This window comes from Pseudophryne corroboree, chromosome 9, assembly GCF_028390025.1.
Source record: "Pseudophryne corroboree isolate aPseCor3 chromosome 9, aPseCor3.hap2, whole genome shotgun sequence".
Classification (NCBI taxonomy): Eukaryota; Metazoa; Chordata; class Amphibia; order Anura; family Myobatrachidae; genus Pseudophryne; species Pseudophryne corroboree.
Genome location: NC_086452.1, coordinates 406547493 through 406562916, shown reverse-complemented (window position 1 = coordinate 406562916; position 15424 = coordinate 406547493). Strand labels below are relative to the sequence as shown.

Here is a 15424-nt window from a genome sequence, read left to right as displayed (position 1 = left end):
AGCTAAGATTCACTCCCAGTAGGCGGCGGCTTAGCGTGTGCAATGCTGCTAAAAGCAGCTTGCGAGCGAACAACTCGGAATGAGGGCCCAAAAGAGAAACGTGTGGTTTGGTTCTCCAGAAATCCGAATCCAACCAAATTTTGCTGATCTGAACCGAATCAAAACCAGGTCTGGATCTCCCGAGGAGATCTGATCTGAACTGAGTCACATCTGTACACCTCTACACCAGATCTCATATTAATATTAAGGAGTAAATATATAACAGGTATATACAAATTATCTTGTTGCAGTGGTAGTATAGATGGGTATCCAAGAAGTCCTGAAAACTTTTTGACCCATGATTTGTCACGATTTTTTTTAGGAATGTCCAATTAGGCTCACATTTTTTGCCCCCGAAAAATCTACCATTGCAGTACCTTACAAAAATATATTATATCCGCTATGTATTTTATTTATTTTTTGGGATGGGGGGAACGAGTGCGTAAAAAAACTAGTTTTGGGGGATTTAGTTTCACCTGCATGAGGCAGGTGAAACAAAATCTCCAATAAGCACCAGCATCGGGGCTAACTTGATAGCCTTGGTGGCGGTAAATTACTGAGGCTAATTGGATACCAACCATAGTCTGATCGTAGAGCTCACAATTTTGTACAGGTTTTTCTTTCTCAACATCAGTTTAGCTCCTCCCAGAGCTCTCTGATTTCATAATACTTTCATATCATGATAAGTATGATTTTGATAATAATAATAATAATAATAATAATAATAATATGTTAGGGAGTTACCTATGGCTAAATAACTGTCTGTTCTTGTTGCACAATTTGCTATTCCACGTTAAGTAAATGTCAGATTTTTCAGTATTCAAATAGGTTCATCCTATTCATAATTTCTGCACTATGGGCGATATTCAAATGATATATCACGCCCAATCTCCTTTCTAAAGTGATCCCTGTTATTGCGCATATATTATGCCCATAGTAATCAGGTTTAGCTGCGTAAAGAGTTGGACGCCTCAATACCCCTGAGGTAGCGAGCTGAAATGATAATACCGCACCCGTCAGCAGAAACAGAATGAGTGTGGAAGGGGGCTGGAAGAATTGAATACCACCCTTTCTGTTCCAAAATGTATAGGTCCATGCAAACTGCCAATGAAATTACATGCCAAAAGTGTTTCTCACCTCTCAAATTCTTCGTTTATTAAGAGATGTGTGTAGACCCTCATGTTCTGGTTTTGGTTCTAAATCATTTTTTTTTTTTTTTCAAAAGTACCTATAAGTGTTTTGGCTCGGTTTTGGTTTTGGTTTTGGATCTGTTTTTGAAAAAATATATCTAAAAATCAATAAATATCTATACAACCAGCTAAAGTCATGTAACGAACCTGATTTTGTTCCTTTAGTATTAGTTACATTAATAACAATAATTTCCAGTCATTTCCATTCAATCATTTCCATTCATTTCCATTCTATCTGATAAGCAGAGACGGCCCTAACTAATATGATGCTCTAGGCAAGATTTAGGCTGGTTCCCCTTGGCACCGCTGCTAGTACCGCCTTTGACCCTGCACCCCTTTCCCAGTACCACCACCCCTCACCCATAGCAGTCCTCATTTTGGTGCTCCTACCCCCTATATTTTAAGTTCAAATTACGCCACACAGTACTGCAACTTTATTTACATTTTATCATGCCATAGTGTCCCTAATTCACGTTACATGACACAGTAGTACCACTTTACCTTATTAACGTTACTCATCACAGTAGTGCCCCTTATTCACATTACATTACACTGCATTACATTACACTGAATTGCTACTTATTCACATTACGCCCTTTCTATACATTATGCCACACAGTTGAGCACCTTATACATATAATGCCACACATTAGTAATGCATTTATACACATAATACAACACAGTAATGCCCCTTACACATATGCCACACATTATTAATGTCCTTAAACATTATGCCAACCTTTATTAATGCCCTTATACACATAGAGGGGAATTCAAATGTTTGAAAAGTCAGTTGGATGTCTGTTTTTTCCTGTCTATGACTTTTCAAACAATTGAATATCCCCCATAATGTCCCTTACACATTTGCCACACATTATCAATGCCCTAATACACATGACACAAATAATGCCCCTTTCACATATGCCGATCACTATTGCACAAATAACTCACCCACACACAGCACTCACACGGCCGCTAACACTATGACCTCTGCTTCTGCTTGGATACAGATGTGCTCTCATACTTCTAGCCTCAATACGCCATACAACTGGAGATGCTTGGTGTGAGTCAGCTGGCAGCTCTGCTAAGGTTTGGTGCCTTTTTTTTATGAAAATGTGTCTTATTGCAAATGTGCATTGCTATGTAACTAGGATATACAAGCAGCTTCTGCTGATTAAAATGATATGCGGCATGCCTGTATTCTGCGTGCGACTGTGGCTGTATCTGCATTCGAAATGCTACATTACAGTGATTTCCAGGAATACATTGTAACCTAGCATTTCGTATGCAGATATAGCTGCAGTCACACACAGAATATAGACATGCAGCATATAATTTTAATCAGGAGAAGATGCTTGTGTCCCCAAGCATACCAAGTGCCCTGGGCATTTGTCTAATTTGCCTATGCTGCCTAGGGCCGGCTCTGCTGATGAGTGAAATTACACCTGCCATCATGTGGGAGGGACTTACATGCAATCCTAACTCAGAGATTCAGTTTTTAAATCCAAGCTCTGAACTCAAGGGAGACCTGATCTGGGACTTGGTCTTCTAAAATCCCCAAAAGTGATCTGAGACAGGACCTTTCAACTCAGATCGCCAAAGTTTGGGTGTGTTTAATTTCCACAAAACCGAACTGCTTATATCTCCTTTTAACTGACCAATATCCCTTGCCCCCGCTAGACCTGACTCACATAAACTGAAACATAATTTCAATTCAAACCCAACACGTAAAGTTGCTAAGATTATATTAATGCACAATATTTTTTAAGTCTTTATTGTAACTTAACCTATGTGGTAAATTTGCTGTTGCTGACTATGTAGATTTTTGTTAGCTTGATTCATGCTATGACAGTTCTATAAAAGATAATTAAGACACATACATTGTGCTTACAAAGCTATAAATAAAGGTTTTGCTGGTTATAATTAACATATACTTCGGATTTATACATCAAGTATTTTTTCCTTTAAAATGATCCTCTTTTCGAGTATTCGGCACCTGGTTCTGGGACAGACATAGCATATGTATGTAAGGTATGGTTAATAGATAGCTCAAAAATCTCCAAATATAAATCAGGTACAGCACCACACTGGAAACACCAGGGAGCATTACTGTGAGATGTCACTTTTTCTTTAATTAGTGTACTCTAATGATAAGTATATGTCATTCTCGGATAATGAAAGCAAGGAGTACTTTCAGAATCTGGGTCATGCTCAGGTCCTTGGAGAATTTTAAGCTGTGGAAACTGATGAACATTGGCAAACAATGTGATATTCTCCTTCATCTTTTTTGTGATAGCCCCCATTTATTAGATGCTGTATTTTATTATCAGCCAGCAACATAACTATTTGCAAGTTCTGAATTCATTTACATAGGTGTAGTACTAATGTTTTTTTCTTACGCTCTTATATAGAAAGTATGTTTGTGTGTCAAGACCAAGGCAGAAACCAATGGCTAGCTACAAGGTAAGAAATCTATCTCAACTATTTTCAAAATTCACTTTTTCTCGTAACAAAAATGGGGTCATTGTAATGAAAGTCACGTGAACTCTGCCTGAAAATTCTGCTTTAATTGAAATAAAAATAAGATGAAACTAATATATTCAGCCTATTTCAGTCTCGATGCTGTCTCGTTGTACGTGTTACGGGACAGAAGACTAGGATTTCTAAGTTTAGTCATCTCAGAAATAGCGCTTCTACATGTAGTAACTCAACAAGAGTTATTACTGGTTTCAGAATTACAATGTGATTATGGTTACGTACACCCATACATGAATCATTTCTGGTTTTGACACCTGAATCGGGTGGAGCATAGAAGTAGCTCACATAATCGTCCGAAGACAGATGGAGAAAAGTAGGACATGTAGTACTTTCGTTGCTATGCTGATCCAGCTTGCTAACTTACATTGTGTGCACTGCATTTCCTTGTCTCCATAAAGTGCTGTGTTTTTTTGGGGAGATGCATCAAATCTCAGAGGGATTATAAAGTGGAGATACAGTACATAGAATACCAACCACTCAACTTCTAACTGTCGTTTTACAGTGAAAGGATCTGATTGGTTGGTACTTTTTCTCTCTCCATTTTATCTTTCTCCAAACTTTGATACATGTCTCCCTTTGTCTGGAATTCAGGAACTCACAACTTGCGTTTGAAATGTCAACATCTCCAGAGTGGCAAATATTCTGGTAGGAAGAGACGGTCGTCACATTTTGCAGGCTGCAATAATTAAATGAGAGTGGAGAAGAGGGCATCCCCTGGTCTCTGGGTGGACACACAAGTTATATTATTTTATTTATAAAAGTGAAGAGAAATGTATTGTTTACCATGTCCTCTGGTATGGCGGAGACCAGGGCAGCCATCACATTCAATAGGATTCCTTTTGCAATTTCCAGCAGGGCACTGCTAACATTTGACAGATCTAGGTGATTACTTTCTTCTTGTAGGCCATTGGTCACTCATCCAGGGTTTGTAATGACCCACACAGAGAGCAGGTTACTGACATGGAGGAGAAGCAGCTATCAGCTTCTTAGGTGTGAAGCTAATGGTTGCTACTTCTCAATGTCATTTTTATAACTTGATTGTGGTGTTTGGCTTTGACAAAACAGCAACATGCTACACTATCAACCTAAGTACCAGAGGATGCCAGTCCCATCTCCCTCCTGCTCCGGTAAAAAGCATAATAATAATAATAATAATAATAATAATAATAATAATAATAACATACTCAAATTTCAGAGCTACTGTATCCGTAAGGACAACTTCCTTTATCTAGCTTTGACAGTATTGATCCCCAAACTAACGTAGTCAAGCTATGCTTTGTACCGTACTCACTTTTAGAAGGCTTGTTAACACTTATGTTTTGATGGCAGTCAGTACAAGGCATTAGTGTAAATACAAAGCAGAGATCAAAGCTTTATAATCACACAGTGGGTGATAGACTGAGGGTATAGAAGATGACAATAGAAATAAGAAGTAGGCTAAATATATATGAGTGGATGCCATATCAACCAAATCACATGGCATGCAGAAGAATTTTTCCTAAGACATGGATAAGACACAAGAAAATGTTTGCAGTGCCGTACAGGGAAAACATAGAAAACAGTAACGAATATCAGAGCTTACATACAATACAACTCGTACTACTTGTTCCCACTCAAAATTACAGGACTTTACCCGGGCTTCACCCATTCTGTGGAATGCCCACCCATGCACAATAAGACTCACCTCTAGTCTCCAAACATTTAAACGTTCCCTGAAAACTCACCTTTTCAGACTAGCCTACTAAATTCCAGACCCACCCACATAACCTTCAATGCTTCCCTATCTAATTACATCCTCCCTGTACAGTACATTTAATCCTCACATATTTTGTCTTTCTTTACTCTCACACGCTCCTGACCCTTGGCCAACATTGCTGGTTGATCATATCATACAACCCATTAAGAACCTAGCAATCTGGTGGACCATAATGCAATAGATAGCATCTATCCTTGTGTATCAATGCCTATTTCCCTATAGATTGTAAGCTTGTGAGCAGGGCCTTCCTACCTCTATGTCTGCCTGTTTTACCCAGTTTTGTTCTATTACTGTTGTTCTAATTGTAAAGCGCAACGGAATAGGCTGCACTATATAAGAAACTGTTAATAAATAAATAAATAAATAATACAAGACAACATAGCATGAGTACATAGTACAAGTACCAAACATTAATATCTAATTTCACTCCACAGACTGGGTAGGACAAATTACAGGCACAAGGATAGGGAATCTGTCTGAAGCTAGGCAAGTCACTGGTAGGAATCAATTCAGTGTTTAGTGATCCTGTTCCCAAGATTTGGGTGAGCATACAATACTCAAACATAGACTTCTCTGAAGTGGAGAAGAAGACAAGGGAGTGGAGCACTGGTAACACGGAATGTGTTTAGTAGGAACAAATTGGGTAGGATGGCCCTGCCAGTATGAACTTACATACTGTACTAAAGAATAATGGGGGCTATTTAGAGGTGGACGCAGTGTTCCGAAAATCGCAAATGGGAGATTTTTGGAACACAATGCAAATGCAGTGGACGGAGTGCACTTGCGCAACCAATCATTATGCAATCGCTCCGCGGAAGGATGCGATTGCATCATAATTGACAGTCGTGGGCATCTGGGGGCGTCAAAGCAGCATTGGGGGGGTGGGAAAATTGGACCAGGAAACGTCATGGCCATTATCAGGACCAGTTGATGACGTTGTCTGCATTTCCTGAGATTGGAAACATGGCAGCGGTAGCAGGGGTCAACCTCTATTTGAAGTTTTTGCGATGCGATTGCAATTGAATTGCATCACTGGGTGGTGCCATACATGCTGGACAGCCTTGTCCTGTGCTGGTCGGCCCACAGCATGCGATTTTAGTGGTCGCAGATTTTACTAAAATAGCAAGATCTGCAACCAACTCTGAATAACTCCGAATGTGTTAGGACTGTAACCGCATTTATTCGCTTTGGTAAAGCAGCATATAAAACTTTAGAGAGACTTCAAAGACCTTACAGAAAGCAGTCGTCAGGAAGATCCGTCTATAAGAAATTCTTACATAACATTAATGATAATAAATAAAACTGCTAATTCTACAGATCGTCATATGCTGTACGGCTGATTTGGTGTTGTCACCAACAATAGATCATTACTGAAGGTATAACAGGTAAACGCGCCATTGTCTGCATTTCCGGAGCTGTTTATGTGTTGCATTGTACCTTTTATCCCTGCTCCATATTCTTTTCACAACGATGACAGTTTCCTCTGTAACTATGCTGTATACAAGGGCATTTGGGGAGCAGTAAAAAGTTCACAGATGTGCTCAAGACCCTATTTTAAAACACATTACGAGAAACAGAAGACGCTACTTTTATTTCTGTCTGCACCCACAGCTTACAGAACTTTTTCAAATTTCCATTACTGTGCTTGGTTTTTCTCCTGAAATACGTATTATTTCCCTTAACCACATTTAATAGAGTCTTTTAATAGATTTAGCTGTTCTGTACAATGCCTATTGAATGTCGGGCCTTCTTCACAATACGCTTTTTCCGTTCTTATCTAACTTTAGAAAATTACATTTACTGTGACTTATTTTACTGACAACATTTTAATTATTGAGCTATAACCTGCATATTGTTTGTAAATGCTGCTTACAAATAATGTATTTTTTTCCTTATTTACAGGGTAACAGAATAGCAATAGAGAGGCATATACACAACGAAATACATTGCATATTACTTATTTATAGACTTTTTTAGGAGTGTAACTTTTATTCCATAGTAGAATGGGCATAACCAACCCATGAAGTTCGCGGCAAGAGAATAACACTGAATTATTCTTGTCACGTTATGAAAATCACTTTTTCTGACAATGAAAAGACATATTCAGTGTTGGGTGCAGAATGCATTCACCCTCTTGCCTCCTTTCATAATTGAAACTTTCTAGGCTGGTTGGAATAGATTATAAATATTTAATATTTTTTCTCAAAGAGATTGATGGTGATCAGTAAATTAAGAGAATGAAAGGAAGACAGCATCTAGCTATGAATTGTATATTTTTTTTATTAACATTAGCTTATTGTTTTGTAATCTAATTAGATAATGTGTTTGTGTAGTAATGTATCAATATTTGTCAAAATTGTGCTTTATTGACACAAACTCATTTTTTTTTTTTTTTTGTATCCTTTATACATTTTTAAAAACAAGCAACGCTACTAAGATTAATTATTTTTTAAGTAACATGGTGCCTATAGCTATAATGACACGGATGTGGTATGGAAGGTAGAATGTAACTAGGTTGACAGTGTCTAGGCCAACCTATATTGGTCGACAGTAACTAGGTCGACAGGGTCTTTAGGTCGACAGATCAAAAGGTCGACATGAGATTTTTATGTTTTTTTGGTGTCATTTTATTTGTAGAGTGACTGGGAACCCCAGTTAATGCACCGTGTCCCCTCGCATGGCTCGCTTTGCTCGCCATGCTTCGGGCAAGGTGCCTCGCTCCGCTAACACTTTGCTCGGCACAGGTTACCGTTCCAATCATAGTCAACGTGGACCGTTAAATATGAAAAAGTAAAAAAAAAAGAAAAAAATTGTGAAAAACTCATGTCGACCTTTTGACCTGTCGACCTAGAACATGTTGACCTAGAAACCCTGTCAACCTAGTTATTTTCGAACAACAGTGGTCGACCTAGATAGTGTCGAACTAGTTACTGTCGGCCTAGAGACCAGATCCCAATGATGCACAGGGGCATTGGCACGGGGCTGAGGAGCAGGAACTAATAATCTGTGCTTGGGCTTGTTGGAGGGGCCCAGCGCGGGCCCAGGTCAGCTGCTAAGTAGGACATTGTAATCATTTGTAGTGCTGCTGTGGGGACAAATTTTGAGGGGGCATGGTCACACCTCACTGGGTTTGGCTACGCCCTTTCAGTATCCCTGTCCGTGGTCGCTCCTGGAGGCCCTGTAAATGGATAATTGTTGTCCTTAATCTAGTATGTTCTAGAATGATTGAGAATAGCATCTGATTGGTCGCTATGGAGTAAACTATGAGCATGATGCAGAACTGGAGGCATAAACCCCCACACCCTCTTCTTTATCATAAGCTTAACAACTATAATACAATAATTAAAACCAAAAGACTCAAATGAAAATATTATTTATTTATTGTTATTTATTAACTTTATGAGAACAAGAAGCACTGGTGGCAGACTAAAGGCCCGTACACACTGGTTGATATATCGGCCGTTCTCTTGAACGGCCGATATATCGCGGGACCGTCGGCCAGTGTGTACGGCCGATACGTCTTTGAACTCCGTCTTTCACAGACGTATAGTGTCGGCCGCGCAGCACAGCCGACGGCCAATATATCTACCAATATATTGGCGCATCGCTGTGTGTGTACGGGGCGGTCAGCCGACCGCCCATACACATGCTGCGGCAGCCGGCAGTGATTGACAGCTGAACTGGGCGGTACACACCCGCCCAGTTCATGACGTCAGTCCCCGACGGATCGGGCAGTGTGTATGCTGAACACACTGCCCGATCCGTCCATAGGCATAGATATATCTGCAGGTCAATTGATCTGCAGATATATCTATCAGTGTCTACCCACCTTAAAGCATGAACAAAAGAGATCAAGGTCCAGATGGGCTTCAGTAATAAAAATATCAACAACATAGATGGGTTATAACACTCCCCCCTCCCCTCTGTACAGCTTGGTCACCAAAAAGATAGTGCCTCCTTTTCCAGACATACCATTGAACACACATAGGACCCCATTTGCAGATGGTTGCCACAATCATCATGCCGTGGTATAATATACTGCATATTTATATTTACAATGCTCTTAAATAAGATTTGCGCCAAAGTTACCACTGTCTGACATGATTTTCTGCCACTGCAAGATTGAAATGAAGCCAGCCACTAGCACTTTAGATGGGTTCACTACGATATGCCGGCAGTCGGGCTCCCGGCGACCAGCATATCGGTGCCGGGAGCCCGATCGCCGGCTTACCGACAGTGTGGCGAGCGCAAATAAGCCCCTTGGGGTTTCACTGCGCTCGCCACGCTACGGGCACGAAGGCGTGCTACGCGCGCCACGCTATTTTATTCTACCTCCAGGGTGGGCGTGGACCCCCACGAGGAGAATAAGTGTCGGTATGCCGGCTGTCGGGATCCCATCAGCCGGCATACTGAAGACCACCCCTATAGATTGTTGTAACTCACCAAAATGAAATCCAAACTAAATTCTCTAACATTCAAATCTGCAAAAGCTTCACTAGCAACACAAAACAACTGCTCTACAAATAAACCAAGACTTTCATCCGTTAGATGTACAGTACACACACCATTAGGCCTATAAAAGTAAACATAGTAATAGCGTAACAAAGAGTTCTTAACAACCAAACTACCAATGTGAAGTCCACACCAACTCACAGATGAATCAGCCTTCTTTCTCAACTCATCCAACTAAGAATCACTTGACCTTCTGGAAACAAACTCAGACCCATGTAAGCTTTGTCTTACCCCAACTTTCCCTCATCTCAATACTGTAAGTCTACTTTTATTGCTAGGATATGATTGCTCTCCAACAATGCCTTCAAGATAAAACTCATTTTTTAACCTTACAAACTATAAAACTCTGTGTTTATGTTATTTAGAAAACTGCATTTAGCAATCACAGTTTAAAGATCCTTTAACAGGGGAACCTGTCCATTCATAATAAAAACATTGTTTATAATACAAAATAAAGTGACTATTGCTGGTGCAGATGTGTCCTCACTTACTGGTTGTCTATATGTGTCAAGCACCAAAAAACAATACTGCATTACAAATGTTCACAACCATAAGTGCATATGCTAATACTTATGGTATCACTTGAATTAGCTTTTCCATTCCCATCACTTTTTACAGTATACAGTATACTCTTACTAGTGATAATGAATGGTACAGTATGTCACGTTTTGTTTTTTTGTAAATCCTTGACTGGTGCAGATCTTGAACTAGAAGTCTTGAAGATAGCTGGTTCAGTATAGTCCTTGCTCATAAGCTATGGATGAACATTAACTAGTACTGTGCAGTTGGCAGAGGCCCAAAAGGGTCTAACATGCCAGTGGTTTTCACCAGGGACCCCCACGAGGGAGTTTGGGCTTTGATGCGCCTGATGTGCAGATCGCGGCTCCATGCCTGGGTCACCCCGTACTAGCACTAGAGCATTTTGGTAGAACAGAAAGGCAGGAGACTGGCAGGCAAGATCTGCAAACCCAAGATGTAGGACAGTCTTAAAACTTTGGTATAGGTATAGGACTGTAAATACCGAACAGACTGGAACTGATGAAGCAGTATAGAACTGGAAACTGAAGAAATATAATCAGACTGGAACTGATGGCAGATATCGGACTGGGTCCGAAGGCAGATATGGAACTGGGACTGATGGCAGATATGGGACTGGGACTGATTGCAGATATTGGACTGGAGCCAATGGCAGATATTGGGCTTGAACTGTTCACGAGGAACTATCATCTGGAACTGGTGATGAGGAACTATCATCTGGTACTGATAATGAGGAACTATCAGCTGGAATGGAATTATTGGCTGGAACCGATGAATAGCCAGTAGTGGTAAACACACTGAAGGTCTTTGAACAAGGTATTGCAGGAGTTCACTGAATAGCACAGAGCAAGGCTGTGGCTGAGAATCACCTACCTCGCTGGTATTCCGGCGGCAGCATTGTACCCCTGTCGGGATTCCGGTGTAGGTATTGTGACCACCAGGATCCCGAAAGGCTGTATGTTAAACGCATGCACTTCCCAGGCAGTTAATTCAGTAACATAGGTAACACTTGGTACTGACTACCTGGACTAACCCCAGTGAACAGGAAGTACTGAACTGCAGGATTGACAGCAGAGGTAAGCCATAAGACCAGGTACTGGAACATACCTCCCAACAGTCCTTCTATTCGGATACTGTCCCACTGTCCCACTAGCGGGCCACAGTATCTTGCAGTTGGGGGGGTTCAGGTTGGTGTAGGGAGGTGAGGAGGGGGCTTGTGGTGTGCTGGGCATGCCGCCTAATGATGATAATAGGACTTGTGCAATGAGACCACGCCCTCCATATGATAAAACCTCCTATCCACCCGAGGCCACATCCCCTTTTCAGGAGTGGGTGCACCGGGACCATCTTTATTTGATGTAAAGGTTGGGATGTATGCTAGAATAAGAGGAGTTAAGTCAGGATTGTGACATGCTAGTAAAAGCATGTATTTTGATACCCATGAGTAAGATATCTCCTGTTTACCTTTAAGCCTCAACCTGGCCTGCTGTCTCCATACTAAATTCAACAAGCTCCAACAATACAACATTTTTAGAGATTGACTGCAGGATCCTTCGTCATCTACAGTAGCAGTTGTAGGAATCACAATGAAAGCTAACCTTCAGAGCAGCTGTCTCTGCACCGGAGCAGTGTTGGATTTTGTATCTACCGCTGCTACTCACAGTAAGTTGGATACTTCATTATTGGGTGCCACCTGGCCCTCCATAATTACCATGATGAATAGACCCCATAGTGTTGAATAGAGAAGGCAGCGAGTTATGAGAGCTCGGACTAATAACTTTTCATTGATGCATGCCAGCTGAAATCAACCTTGATATAGTATTAATTAGGGGTGTGCACCAGGCCATTTTTCGGGTTTTGTGTTTTGGTTTTGGATCTGTATCTCCTTCGTGTTTTGGATCTGTATTGGTTTTGCCAAAACCGCCCTTGCGGGTTTTGGTTTGGGATTTTTTTGAAAAAAATTATAAAAACAACTAAAGTAACAGAATTTGGGAGTGTTTTTGTTCCTACGGTATTATTAACATCAATAACATTCATTTCCACTCATTTCCAGTCTATTCTGAACACCTCACAGCTCACAATATTGTTTTTATCCAGTTTAGGCCAAAAGGTTGCAACAACGTAGCTGGATGACTAAGCTAAGCATCAACAGTGGGCAGCAAACATGTGGCAGTTAACAATATATTTTTAAATGCTATAATCATCTTTAAAATGACTTTAAAATTAGGATCAAGTTCTTCTGTTCATAAAAGATATCTTTGACATGGAGAAGGTTCGCTAATCATCTGTTAAAAATGATTTTCAAATTAAGATTGAGTTCTTTTGTTCCTCAAAGATATATTCGACATGGAGAAGGTTTGTTAATCATCTGTTAAAAATGATTTTCAAATTAGGATAAAGTTCTTCTGTTCCTCAAAGATATATTTGACATGGAGAAGGTTCGCTAAACAGCCATTAAAATTTATTTTAAAATTAGGATTATGTTCTTCTGTTCCTCAAAGATATAGTCAACATGGAGAAGGTTCGCTAATCATCTATTAAAAATTATTTTCAAATTAGGATTACATTTTTCTGTTCCTTAAAGATATATCTGACATGGAGAAAATTCGCTAATCATCTGTTAAAAATAATTTTCAAATTAGGATTAAGTTTGTCTGTTCCTCAAACATATATTTGACATGGAGATGGTTCGCTAATCATCTGTTAAAAAATATTTTCAAATTAGGATCAAGTTTTTCTGTTGCTGAAAGAAATCTTTAAAATGCAGAAGGTTCGCTATTCAAGTGTATAGAGTTTAGTTATATTAATTTAATTTAAATGTAGTTAATTTATAATTATTATTAATAATATTAATTTGAATGAATCACAATGTTGTGATAAGAAAAATTATGAAAACAGAACAATAAGTTGTAACATAAGAATATGAGCTACAGACACAGCACCATGAAATGGATGGCACATGCCAGGATGTATTCTGGGAGGATACAGCACAATATATAAAAAAAATATGTCTTTTTGGGCGGACTGACAGAACACCCCCAGATGGACGGAGTAGCTGCAGTCCCTGGATGTATAGTGGGATAACACATCACAAAATATAAATTTTTATCAAAATAGATATATTATTTTTTATATCACACACTGCGGTTGCAGTGTGTGATATAAATATGAGTTACAAATATATATTATTACACACTGCAGTTTAGCTTCACCGACAGTGTCGCACAAATGGGTCAGAAATATTTATTATTATTTTTTATATTGCAACCTGTGGTCACAGTATCGCACAAATGAGTCAGAAAAATATATTATTACACACTGCGGCTTAGCTTCCCTGACAGTGTTGCACAAATAAGCCAGAAATATATATTATTAGTATTACACACTGCGGTTTAGCTTCACCGACAGTGTCGCACAACAATACATGTATAAGTCACAGAGAATGATGCACTGCGGTTAACTTTCACTGACAGCGTCACCCAACAATACATGTATATATCACGGAGAATGATGCACTGCGGATCACTTTCACCTACAGTGTTTTGTTTTATTAGTTTACGTTCAACTTTTTTTTAACACTGGGCCAAAGCCCATGTATGGACGGAGAGCAAAACACCCCTAGGGCCTAGGTGGATGCACACAGCAGCAGTCTTTGGATGTGTACTGTCCTGGGATGATGTACAGCACAAAATATTACTTGAAAATATATAATTTTTGGGGGGCAGCGAGAAGAACCCCCTGATAGATCAGTACTGAGCCCCTAAATCACCTCTAAAACACAACAGACCTATGGAGGACTGAACACAAATGAGAGGAAAGCACAATGTTTTTTTTTTAAATATATGCTTTTGTGGGGGGGGGGGCAGCGAGCAGAGCCCCTGAATCCCCCCCAAACAGCAGTCCTATGGAGGACAGAGCACATGGGAGGACACAGAGTACATGGGAGGTCACAGAGCACAGGACAGCACGGACACATCCGCAGTGGCGTAAGTTTCTCCCAGTTGCCCGGAGGCAAGAAAAATATTGGTCCCCCACCCCATATATCATCCGTGAGCCAATAAGATGCCGTTTTGAGATCCGAGTAACACAGAGTAAAACCGAACCCGCTCATCTCTAATTCTAACTATATGAAGCTACTACTAAACCGTTGCAACTAGGCAGATCTATGTAGGGGTCCAACCACACACTACATAGATCTGCTCAGTCACTCACAATGCTGATTATTTCTCTGACAATTAATTTTCAAGTGTCATATCCAGAATTAGAACCCACAACCTTTTGCACTGGAAGCATGCACCTTACTGGTGGAGATATTTGCTCTTGCATAGGAAGTATGAGAATTCTAACTATATGAAGTTACGTGTAATTGTCAGAGAAATAACTTCATATAGTTAGAATTCTTATGTTTCCTTTATAGGAGCAAATAGCTCCATCAATAAGTTGTCTGCTTCCAGTATATCTATAATAAAGAGGGTGTGATTTGTAAGGTGCAGTGACTAGTGGGGAAGTCGGCTACGGAAGAGAGATACCGGCTGCTGTCAATCAACTTAATGGATTAATGTCGCTGAACACACGAAACAGGAGGAGAGGTGCCTCCCTTAAAAGCAGGAGCCCGGTGGCAGCTGACTCCGTTGCCTCCCAGAGTTCTGCCTCTGCACATCCGGGCAGTACACTCTCCAATGCCAGAGTGAAGATGGAAACGATGCACGGGAACTTATATAGAATCCAAAACCCACGAGAATCTGACAGCGGGATGATGATGCTTTGCCTCACTTTCAGATCCAAGCCTGGCGGGAAAACACAAGCTGGGCTTGAATCCTGGCTTGCATCTCAAAGTTCGGGTGGGTTGGGT

The 15424-nt window shown here is 40.2% G+C and overlaps 1 long non-coding RNA gene across 4 annotated transcripts in view; it reads left to right on the top strand.

Moving 5' to 3' along the window:
• LOC134957085 (uncharacterized) overlaps nucleotides 1–15424 on the top strand; it is a 342583-nt gene that overhangs the window by 48054 nt on the left and 279105 nt on the right. For all 4 annotated transcript variants that reach the window (XR_010186449.1, XR_010186448.1, XR_010186450.1 and 1 more), the window contains exon 2: nucleotides 3641–3692. This is a non-coding gene — a long non-coding RNA (uncharacterized LOC134957085). The remainder of the gene's footprint in view (nucleotides 1–3640; nucleotides 3693–15424) is intronic.